Source organism: Hibiscus syriacus, unplaced genomic scaffold (assembly GCF_006381635.1).
Source record: "Hibiscus syriacus cultivar Baekdansim isolate YM2019G1 unplaced genomic scaffold, ASM638163v2 tig00111238_pilon, whole genome shotgun sequence".
Lineage (NCBI taxonomy): Eukaryota > Viridiplantae > Streptophyta > Magnoliopsida > Malvales > Malvaceae > Hibiscus > Hibiscus syriacus.
Genome location: NW_024063030.1, coordinates 2,378,037 through 2,390,731, shown reverse-complemented (window position 1 = coordinate 2,390,731; position 12,695 = coordinate 2,378,037). Strand labels below are relative to the sequence as shown.

At 37.8% G+C, this 12,695-nt stretch overlaps 1 pseudogene; it reads left to right on the top strand.

Moving 5' to 3' along the window:
- Window positions 1–1,484: 1,484 nt before the first annotated feature.
- LOC120157260 lies at window positions 1,485–11,717 on the top strand (annotated as a pseudogene).
- The last annotated feature ends 978 nt before the right edge of the window (window positions 11,718–12,695 follow it).

The following is a 12,695-nucleotide window of genomic DNA, read 5'->3' as shown; positions in this document are numbered from 1 at the left end:
AATTAGTGTTAATAATATGTTATTTTTAAAATATTATTAATATAACATATTTTTTATAGTTAATTATTATTCTGTTAACACTTTTTTTTTGTGTTTTTTAACAGTTTAAGATGATTACAATATAATATACATTGAGAATTTTTTTTAAAAACGCAAACACACTTTGCAAATATAATTGCTCAATCTCACGACCTATAAGGATAATGACGTTCCTTTTTACCATTGAGACTGTTCGATGAGTTGTTATATTTTGTTTTTTTTACCTTATTTTACATACAAGTTTTTTTAAGGGTAATGTAATTTTGTTATCATGATTAAAACAATAGTGTCTAAAATTATTGAATTGTGACCTCTTTAATTATTTATAATGGAGGGACAATTTTTGTAAAACCGAGTGGCATATTTCTTAAAAAAATATAAATCTTTTACTTTTTCAATTAATTTATTTTTATTAACTTAATTATTACATAGACTGTAGAACAACTAACTTGAAGGGTTTACTACTACATATAAAGAAAAAATAGCTTTAAATATTACTCTCAACTTTTATTCCAAGTGGAAATCTTTTTGGCCATGCTTGTGTTTTTCTTTGAACATTTAGTGGGTCATTTGTTGCATTCAATTTTATGGCTCGAAATAGATTATTTCAAAAAGTTTATATAATCACTTATTAAAATAATATTAACAAGTATTCCAGCATTTATGATTAAACTGAAATAATAATTCGAACGACCAACTTAAAATACAAAAAAATTTATTTTTCTTAACTAATAGCATATAATTGCATGATCACATGAGTAAGTGAAATCAGCCCATGAATTAATATACAATGATAGACATAGAATTTTATATTAAAAGAATAAATTTATAAAATATCTAAAATATATTAGAATTTTAAGAACGAAAACAAATAATATAGAAAATATCTAAAATATACTAAATTTGAATTTAAGGGACGACCACCCCTAGTTTCATCACCATAACATATAGAATTGAAGAAATAAAAAAGAGAGAGAAAAAAAGGTTTGGCTTGTCTATAAGATGGAGAGATTTCAACGTGTTCTTCACCTGACGATTTCAGCTTTTACTTTGGTTTTAAGTTCTTTCATCCCCAAGCCTTCTCCTCACGTTTTTTCTTCTTCTTTTATCACCATTTATTATTATTATTATATTAGACATTATATTTACAATATAAGTTTGGTAATAGGACAAAGATGAGGTTTAAAAAGGAATTGGAAATTCAATAGACAAAAGAAATGATGGAAACATACAGATGGGAGGTCATTGAAGCTTGTAAAAGCAGGGAAATAAAGGGGCACTGGTAGGTAGTTGAAAAGAAAAGAACAGAAGAAAGCTTAGCTTCAAGGCAATGTAGACTCTGCAGCAAACGACACTGCCCCATAGGCACATGTTCAGCTCCCAACAAAACTCTATTTCATCATTTCTCTTCTATGTCTTGTCCTTATTCATTCATTGGTTCTTTCCTCTCATCGTCTCCAATGGAAGCCAGTGTTGGACTTGTCGCCGGCTCACACAACCGCAATGAGCTTGTCGGCATTCATGGCCATGAAGAGGTAATAAAGAAAGAACCTTAATTTTATGAAACATTTTGTGGTTTTCCTGTTTGTAGTCCTTGTTATGAGTATGAAAGGAGGGAAGGGAGTCAACAATGTCCTCAGTGCAAGACTAGATACAAGCGTCTCAAAGGTATTGCCATTTAGACATTCATATTCCTGGTGCAGCCGCCATTATTTTTTTCTAACAAGTGAGCTCTAAATCTATACCATTTTTCTTCTGGTTTGATTGTGTGGTGAAGGTGTTAGGAAATAAACCGAGTACGAGTAATTTCCCTATAATCAGATTAGTGAGAATGCAAAATAAAAGCGGAAAAATAATACCCGAAATTGATAACGGAGTTCAGCCAATTTGCTTACATCTCCAGACTGCTGCAGATCTTTTTACTACGAGAGAAAATTTACAGGTGTTTACAAAACACTCACTACTCACAATAAAGCTCTCTAGTATTGGGAGAAAGAAATGATTTTTGGGATGATTTTGAAGCTAAATGAGCTAGGGTATTTATAGTTGAAACTTAAGGAATAATCTTTGAAAATACCCTAAAGTTCAATGATTCAATTTTATAATTATACCTATTACAAAATAATAAAAAAATTTAGCCTCCCCAAATATTCAAGCAGCCGGCTGCTAGCATCCATTTTCAACAATGCCGGCTACCACTTGAATATTCAACAATCTCCCACTTGAAGACTGATTTTAATATGTCTTCACAACTCGATCGATGCAGTAGTATTTCTGGTCTTGTTATTCTAGCATGCCAACTGAAGCTGAACACAACTTCAGTTTGTCCGTAGTCACCATCTTTGTCAACATGTCTGCAGGATTTTGAGCTCCACTAATCTTTTCAAGTTTCAAAATCCCATCTTCCAGAAGAGACCAGATAAAATGATATCGCAATTGTATGTGCTTTGTCCTGGAATGAAAAGACGGATTCTTTGCTAGATGGATAGCACTTTGACTATCGCAATACAAGACATTGTTTTCTTGTTTCTTGCCTAACTCTTCCAAGAAACTTTGGAGCCAAACCATCTCCTTACTGGCTTCCGTAACAGCGACATATTCTGCTTCAGTTGTGGAGAGAGCAACTATCTTCTGTAGTTGAGAAACCCAACTCACTGCAGTACCTCCTAGAGTATATACATACCCTGTAGTGCTCCTTCTGATGTCAACATTTCTGGCGAAGTCAACATCTACATAGCCTGTCAGTATCGTATCTCCACCTTTGAAACAAAGTGCTTTGTTTGTGGTACCCTGCAGATATCTGAGGATCCATTTGACTGCTTCCAGTGTACCTTGCCCGTATTATTCATGTACCTGCTAACAGCTCCCACTGCATGAGCAATATCTGGTCTGGTACAAACCATGGCATACATAAGACTTCCAATTGCTGAGGCATACGACACCTTCACCATGTGTGCACGTTCTTCCTCTGTCTTGGGTGATTGGTCTTTGGAGAGTCTAAAATGAACACCTAAAGGTGTACTTACTGGTTTAGCATTTTGTATGTTAAACCTGGAGAGTACTTTGTTGATGTACTCAGCCTGTGATAACATCAAAGTCCCCGATTTTGTGTCTCTCTTGATCCTCATCCCAAGAATCTGCTTTGCAGCGCCCAGATCTTTCATAGCAAACTGCTTCGACAATTTTTGCTTCAAGTTTATAATCTATTGCATATCTGAGCCTGCAACGAGCATGTCATCAACATATAATAATAAAATAATGAAGTTATTGTCGAACCTCTTGATGTAGCAACAATGATCTGCTTGGCATCTGGTAAAACCACTACTACTCATGAAGTTATCGAACTTATTGTACCACTGTCTAGGAGCTTGTTTTAAACCATACAAGCTCTTCTTCAACCTGCATACCAGGTTTTTCTTGTCTGCCTCTATGAAGCATTCTGGCTGCCTCATGTAGATTTCTTCCTCCAAATCACCATAAAGGAAAGCTGTCTTTACTTCTAACTACTCAAGATGTAAATTCTCTGTAGCTACAATTTTCAACACCAGTCTGATTGTAGACAGTTTTACGACTAGAGAGAAAATTTCATTGTAGTCAATACATTCTTTTTGCTGAAAACCTTTGACTACTAATCTTGCTTTGTAGCGTTTGCTCCCATCGTGCTATTCTTTGATCCTGTAAATCCACTTGTTGTGGAGCGCTTTCTTGCCTGGTGGTAATTCAGATAATTCCCACGTCTGATTTGACATAAGCGAGTCCATCTCATCTTTCATGGAAGACTCTCACTTGACTGAATCCTCCACCTGCATTGCTTCATCATAGCACTCTAGTTCACCATTGTCAGTCAGCAACAAGTAGTGCAAAGAAGGCGAATAACGCTGGGTTGGTTTAGGAATTCTGGAGGAGCGTCTCAGTTCTGGTGTGCGTGGTTCTTCTTGAACTGCTTCAGGATTGATCTGAACATCATTTCTAGAAATCTCCTCGAACTCAACAAATTCCTTTGTTTTAGCTTTGGTATTACTCGATTCTGCGGTTGACCTGTCTTTGTACATCACATTTTCATTGAAAATGAAGTCTCTGCTTCTGATGATCTTTCAATTTTCGTAGTCCCAAAACTGATAACCGAACTCATCACCACCGTAACCAACAAAGACACATTTGTTGGACTTGGCATCAAGTTTACTTCTTTCAGCAGAGTTTATGTGTACATAAGAAATATAACCAAACACTCTTAAGTGTGAAAGATTTATCTCTTTCTTGCTCCAAGCTTCCTCTGGTATTCCGCCATCCAAGGGAACTGAAGGCCCATGGCTGATCAGGTAAGCTGCAGTGTTGATAGCTTCAGCCCATAGCAATTTGGGCAATCCGGCATGTATCCTCATTTTTCTGGCACGTTCATTCATAGTTCTGTTCATGCGCTCTGCTACGCCATTCTGGTGTGGTGTTATGGGAACTGTTGTCTCCATCTTGATCCCACTGTTTACGCAGAAATCTCTAAATCTATTGTCTCTGTATTCTCCTCCATTATCAGACCTCAATCGTTTGACTTTCAAACCAGTCTCATTTTCCACCATGGCCTTCCATTTTCTGAAGGTATCAAAGACTTCTGATTTCTTCTTCAGAAAATAAACTCATACCTTCCTTGTTGAATCATCGATGAAGGTGATATAATATAGTGAGGCTGCAAGAAATGGAACTGGGGATGGTTTCCATACATCAGTATGAACCAATTCTAACCTTTCTGCCTTGGGAGTCTTGCCAATCTTTGTAAAGCTGACTTTCTTTTGTTTGCCAAAGATGCAATCCTCGCATAGTCCGACATCTACATTCTTTAGATCTGAAGGCTTCCCTTTTGACAAAAGTGTATTCATCCATTTCTCGCTCATATGGCCAAGCCTTTGGTGCCATAGGTTTGATTTTCCATCAGCATCTACTACTGCAATGATATTCTCTAAATTTGATGGTATATAGAGAGTACCAGTTTTCTTACCACGAGCAATAACGAGTGCTCCTTTGGTAATCTTTCATTCACAGCCTGAAAAGGTTGTGCTAAATCCTTCACCATCAAGTTGTCCTACAGAAATCAAATTTCTTTTGAGGCCAGGAATATGTCTCACTCATTTCAGCGTCCAGGTGGTCTGGTTTGGCAACTTTAGTCGTATGTCTCTTTTTCCGACGATCTTCAAGGTTTCATCATCAGCTAGATGAACCTTCCCAAAATCACCACTGACATAATTTTCCATGATTTCTCGGCATAGGGTAGAGTGGAAAGATGCCCCTGAATCCAAGATCCATGATTCAATCGGACTGTTGACGCTTAGAATCATGACATCACCTGTCTCCTCTGTCACGTTGGCAGATTCCTGTGCGCAGGTATTTTTCTTCAGTGCTCGGCAATCTCTTTTAAAGTGACCCTTCTTGCCACAATTATAACAGGTAAAATATTTCTTTCCCGTTCTGGATTTTCTCCGTCTGGATTTCGATCTACCATGTTTTGAATTTCTTTTTGAAGTTCTCCCTCTGGACTCCGTGTGCAAGGCTGAGGAGGTTGATGCTTCACCCGATTCTCTCCGTCGAATTTCTTCGCTCAGTACCAGATCCCGAACATCGTCGAATTTCAATTTACTATTTCCCGACGAGCTGCTAACTGCTGTAACAGTAGCATTCCAACTATCTGGTAGAGATGATAAGAGAATTAAAGCTCGAACTTCATCATCGAATTCAATTTCCACTGAACTCAACTGAGTTGTGATTGTGTTGAGTTCATTTAGGTGTTGTGTCATCGATGCCCCTTCTGTCATCCGCAAATTGAATAATCACCTCATCAAGTGCACTTTGTTTGAGGCTGATGGCTTCTCATACATACTGGAGAGAGCCGCCATAAGACCCGCCGTGGTCTTTTCCTTTGCTATGTTGAAATCAACATTGCGGGATAACGTCAGTCGGATAACTCCGAGGGCTTGTCTGTCGAGAAGAGCCCAGTCTTTATTCTTCATGCCCTCTGGTTGTTTTCCTGAGATAAGTTGATATAGATTTTTCTGGTACAGAAAATCTTCAATCTGCATTTTCCAGAAGCCAAAGTTCGCACCGTCGAACTTTTCAATTTTCACATTCCCTTCGTCTGCAGCCATCGCTCCCACTCGAATCTGGCTTCGTTTGGATCGTTTATAACAATTCTTGCGAACCACCGTGTATTAGAAAACCTCTGTCGACAAATTCGTATCGCCGACAAAATTTTTACTATTCACGAAATTCACTATTCACGTGAATAGTAATAAATAGTAACCTCGCAAAAAATTGACAAAATTTACAACCAAAAGCTCTGATTACCAGTTGTTAGGAAATAAACCGAGTACGAGTGATTTCCCTATAATCAGATTAGTGAGAATGCAAAATAAAAGCGGAAAAATAATACCCGAAATTGATAACGGAGTTCAGCCAATTTGCTTAAGTCTCCGGATTGCTGCAGATCTTTTACTAAGAGATAAAATTTACAGGTGTTTACAAAACACTCACTACTCACAATAAAGCTCTCTAGTATTGGGAGAAAGAAATGATTTTTGGGATGATTTTAAAGCTAAATGAGCTAGGGTATTTATTGTTAAAACTTAGGGACTAATCTTTGATAATACCCTAAAGTTCAATGACTCAATTTTGTAATTATACCTATTACAAAATAATAAAAAATTTAGCCTCCCTAAATATTCAAGCAGCCGGCTGCTAGCATCCATTTTCAACAATGTCGGCTGCCACTTGAATATTCAACAGAAGGGAGCCCTAGAGTGGAGGGAGATGAAGATGAAGAAGATATTGATGATATCGAACATGAATTCAACATTGATGATGAACAAAACAAGCATAGAAATATTGCAGAATCGATGCTTTACGGGAAGATGAGCTATGGGAGAGGCCCTGAAGATGATGAAAATTCTCAAATCCCACCAGGTTTAGCTGGTATCCGATCAAGGCCGGTAAGCAAAGTTCTTTTATATGTAATCGACATTCAGCAACAACATGAAAAATATGTCCCACTTGCCATGAAAACCCTTCATAATAATAACATAGTTCTTTATGTTTGTTGCAGGTGAGCGGCGAATTCCCAGTAGGAAGCTCTCTTGCTTATGGGGAACACATGTCAAATTCTTCCCTCCATAAGCGAGTTCATCCATATCCGACGTCTAAACCTGGTATTTTAAATCTTGTTTCATCTAAAAGTATTTATTTTGCATCAATTATCTGAGTTCATCCATAAATGAGTTTTCAAACAAATTGACCATGTATTTTTGTATATATATTGGCAAACAAAAGGAAGAGCAAGATGAGATGAAAAGAAAGAGGGATGATGGAGAGAAAGGATAGATGCTTGGAAATTGTAGCAAGGAAATTTGGGTCCTGAAAATGATGATGCCTATGATCCTGACATGGCCATGTAAGTATTTATTGATGTTATATGCAGACATGGGAAGAAAAGTTGAATGTGCATTCTTATGTAAAACCTCCTACAGGCTAGATGAAGTTAGGCATCAATTGTCAAGGAAGGTGTCAATTGTATCCAGCAAGCTCAATCCTTATCGTATGGTGATCGTGGCTCGTCTAGTTATCCTTGCTTTCTTTCTCCGCTATCGAATTATGAACCCTGTGCATGATGTAATCAGGCTGTGGCTAATTTCTGTGATCTGTGAAATCTGGTTTGCCTTTTCATGGATCCTTGATCAGTTCCCTAAATAGTTCCCTATTGACCGTGAGACGTATCTCGATCGCCTTTCCCTCAGGTAAATAGACTTTTCAAAGTTCTAGCGACTCTTAATTGATTATTTTTATCCATAATCATACAAATAATGCTTGATACATGTATGAGAGGGAAGGTAAGCCCAACATGCTTGCTTCTGTCGATATCTTTGTCAGTACGGTGGATCCATTGAAAGAACCTCCTCTAGTAACAACAAATACGATTCTATCGATCTTGGCTGTGGACTATCCAGTAGAAAAGATCTCTTGCTACATTTCTGATGATGGTGCTGTTGTGGAATTCGGGTTAATTTCCACCAATAATAATAAATTCACCTTGAAAACTATTATCTAGGTGACTTGTGTGAAAACGATTGTACTAAAAATCACCCCAAGGTAGATTCCTAGGAAAGAGTGGAGGGTCACAATGGTCCCTCTTAAAACTCACTCTCCTTAGACAGAACTACCAAGACAAGTAATTTTAATAGGACAATAATTAACAACAACTATACCCGACAATAGCATTTAATATAGAAGAAAACTTATATTTGTGGGATGCTAAACTAAGGAGGAGAGCTCTATTTATAACAAAAGAATTTCCCCTCCTCCTTATACAAAACCAATGTGGGATTCAAAATTTACCAAAAAACCAACAAATCTCCACATTGGCAAATTCCACACACATCTCTCAAAAATCCAATCTTCAGTAGTGTCTGCAAATTCATCTTTCAATTTGTAACAATATTGACCAAGTCTAAACTATGTTTAAACTTGACCGCAGTTACCACTTTTGTCAACATATCAACAGGATTCTCAGTAGTCCGAATCTTCTGGATTATGACTCCACCTTCTTCTAGAATCTCTCGTACAAAGTGATATCGAACATCGATGTGCTTCGTCCTTGCATGGTAAACCTGGTTCTTTGCTAAATGAATAACACTCTGACTGTCACAGTGCACTTTGATGTGCTTCTGTTCCATTCCCAATTCACCAAACAGCCCTTGAAGCCAAATTGCCTCCTTCACAGCCTCTGTAACTGCCATATACTTTGTCTCTGTAGTAGACAAAACCACTGTTGACTGTAAGGTGGACTTCCAATTGACTGATGCTTTTGCAAATGTAAACACATAACCAGTAGTTGATCGACGCTTGTCCAAATCACCTGCATAGTCTGAATCACAATATCCAACTACACACTAACCATCTTGTTTGTCCTGCTGAAAGACCAAACCAACATCTACGGTGTTAAAAATATACCGCAAAATCCATTTCACAGCTTGCCAATGCTCCTTTCCAGGATCATGCATATACCTGCTCACAACCCCAACTGCCTGTGAAATATCGAGTCTCGTACACACCATTGCATACATCAAGCTACCAACAACACTTGCATACGGATCCTTTGACATATTTTTCAATTCTGCATCATCTTTAGGTGACATGGATGCACTGATCTTGAAATGAGGAGCAAGAGGTGTACTAACTGGTTTTGACTTCTCATTCATGCCAAAACGTTTTAGTACCTTCCTCAGATATTCTTTCTGAGACAAACAAAGCCTCCCCAATTTATTATCCCTTGATATCTCCATGCCTAGAATTTTCTTCGCTTCACCAAGATCCTTCATCTCAAACTCCCTGTTCAATTGAGTCTTTAGTTTCGCAATTTCTGTCTGACTCCTAGAAGCTATCAGCATATCATCAACATAAAGAAGAAGATATATATAGGATCCGTCTTGTAGAATGCGTAAATACACACAATGATCATATTTGCTTCTTGTGTACTTTTTCCATATCATAAACTTGTCAAATCGCTTGTACCACTGCCTTGGAGATTGCTTCAATCCGTACAACAATTTTTCTAATTTGCACACCATCTCTTCTTTTTCAGCAACTTTGAATCTATCTGGGTGAGTCATGTAGATTTCCTCATCCAAGTCTCCATGTAAAAATACAGTTTTTACATTCATCTGAACTAGTTCCAAATTCAACTGCGCTACCAAAGCCAACAAAATTCTGATGGAGGAATGTTTTACAACTGGAGAAAATACTTCATTATAATCAACTCCCTCCGTGAATCAAACTTTTATCTCTTGTTTTCTGGTTTATGCAGATTAACATGAAGGTCTAGATGGTATACAAGGTCCCGTGTATGTCGGCATTGGCTGTGTTTTCAGAAGACAAGCTCTATATGGTTATGAACCTCCGAAGGAGGACCTAAGCGCCCGAAGATGGTAACCTGTGGATGCTACCCTTGCTTTGGACGTCGTAGAAATGATAGAAAGCATTCTAAGGATGGTGGAAATGCAAATGGTCCAAGCCTCGAAGGTGGTTAAGAATGACATTTTGTTATCGTCTTTCAATTTCAAGCAGTTGTCTTTCATATTGTTTATGCAATAACTTCAATATCCTTTTTTTAATATACTAACAGCAACCGAAGATGACAAGGAGTTCTTGATGTCCAACATGAACTTTGAAAAGAAATTTGGACAGTCGGCCATTTTTGTAAATTCAACCCTGATGGAACAAGGTGGTGTCCCTCCTTCCTCAAGCCCTGCAGCTCTGCTCAAAGAAGCCATTCATGTAATTAGTTGTGGTTATGAAGACAAAACAGAATGGGGGAGCGAGGTACTTAACTTGAAATTTCATGTCATTTTCACTTCCGGTTTAGAAAGAAGAATTCATGTTTTTTAAGTTTAAACATTAATCCGACTTTTGAACCTTCCGCATGTGCAGCTTGGCTGGATTTATGGCTCAATTATAGAGGATATTCTAACAGGTTTCAAGATGCACTGCCGTGGATGGAGGTCCATATAATGCATGCCAAAGTTGCCTGCATTCAAGGGTTCAGCTCCCATCAATCTCTCAGATCGTCTCAACCAAGTCCTTCGATGGGCGCTCGGTTCTGTTGAAATTTTCTTTAGTCATCACTCCCCTTCGTGGTATGGCTTCAAGGGAGGAAAGCTGAGGTGGCTCGAGCGATTTGCATATGTCAACACAACCATTTACCCCTTCACATCTTTACCACTCCTCGCATATTGTAGCCTTCCAGCAATCTGTTTGCTTACTGACAAATTTATCATGCCACCGGTAAATAAAAGACTCTCCTTTAGTCATTTAAACTATATATTAAATCCCTTATCCACTAACTTGCTCTTATTCGCTCCTGCAACAGATAAGACCTTTGCAAGTCTATTATTCATTGCTTTGTTTCTTTCAATCTTTGCAATTGGTATTCCTGAGCTAAGGTGGAGTGGAGTAAGCATCGAGGAATGGTGGAGAAACGAGCAATTTTGGGTCATTGGTGGTATTTCAGCTCATCTGTTTGCTGTTATCCAAGGCCTGTTGAAGGTTCTAGCTGGTATTGACACTAATTTCACAGTCACATCCAAGGCAACAGATGATGAGGAGTTCGGAGAATTGTATGCCTTCAAATGGACAACCCTCATGATTCCACCAACCACAGTCTTAATCTTCAACCTAGTAGGAGTTGTTGCTGGCATCTCGGATGCCATAAACAATGGATACCAATCACGGGGACCTCTCTTTGGAAAGCTCTTCTTCTCCTGGGTGATTGTCCATCTCTATCCATTCCTTAAAGGTCTAATGGTGAGGCAAAACAGGACACTGACCATTGTGGTTATATGGTCAGTGTTATTGGCTTCAATCTTCTCCTTGCTTTGGGTTCGAATCCACCCGTTTGTGATGAAAACCAAAGGACCAGACACAACAATGTACGGCATCAACTGTTGAAAAATTCATTTTGTGTGGTTCTCTGGATTATGCATAACTATTCCTGCTCATACGAGTACATGGTATGTGATGTATGAACAAAAAAAAGTGGAGATGAACAAAAAAGAATGAAATTAGTGTAATTTTGTGTCAGTTAATATGCATTGTACCAACTACCGAGTTTTGTCATTGAATTGAAAATATCTCAACTTTGTGATCAAGTCTGTTTATTTTCTGATGATATTTGGACATCTTTCGAAACTGACCGCATCATATACAAGAACACAAGTATTTAACAATAATCAAACTGGTGCTCATTGAAAATTATTACCAACAACAAAAATACATCAATGAAATTAAGTAACGAAGAATTTCCCAGCCCATATAGCATCCTCTAAGAAATAAAAAATTGCAAGAAGCATAACTCTTTCTAAAACTGTAATTCCAAAAATCTGTTTTCTTCAAGGGAACAAGGAAACAGGAAGTGTTGACTGATGAAAATCTATCTCCAAAGCTTGAGCTCATGTTGAACAACTGAATGGTATGAATATTTGAGGATTCGCCTAGTTCTATAGTTAGAAAACCAGTCAATTATAGAATTTAAGTAAGGAATGTTAAACATTACGTTAGTTGCATTTAACATTGGCATAAATGATTCCAACTGAATTGACTGGTGGGCTTGAACTCAAATGGACGATAGAACTCAATCTTGATTTGCTTCTTTCTCCAAACTATTATTCAATGAGCTGAGTTGTTGTTCCATCACCAATAGTCCCCACAAGAACACAGACCATCTTTAAAATGATGGAACCGATTAGCATTCCTAACCACAATGACTCTCTCAGTAATCTTGGATATAAATTTAGTAGCAGTATGACAATCTACACAAACTCGAAGATTCTTAAAAATTCTAATTTCAGTTCCAGGGTCTGTAGCAATAAGACCAAATGCAATGGCCAATTTCTCACTGTGAACATCTATCACTAGCTCCTTCTCTTCCTCGTCAACATCATGCAGTGCAGTATCAGTCGCCTTGATAACTTTTTGAAGTGTCGGGAACCCGAAGAGCCTATTCTTTTATTTGAAAAACAATGCATTGAGTTTGGAACAAGATTATATAAACTTGTTCGTGACCTCCACTCAAAAAATAAATGCATCTTGGCTATGCACTGGAAAGGAAACATCTACAGTTTTGAGAA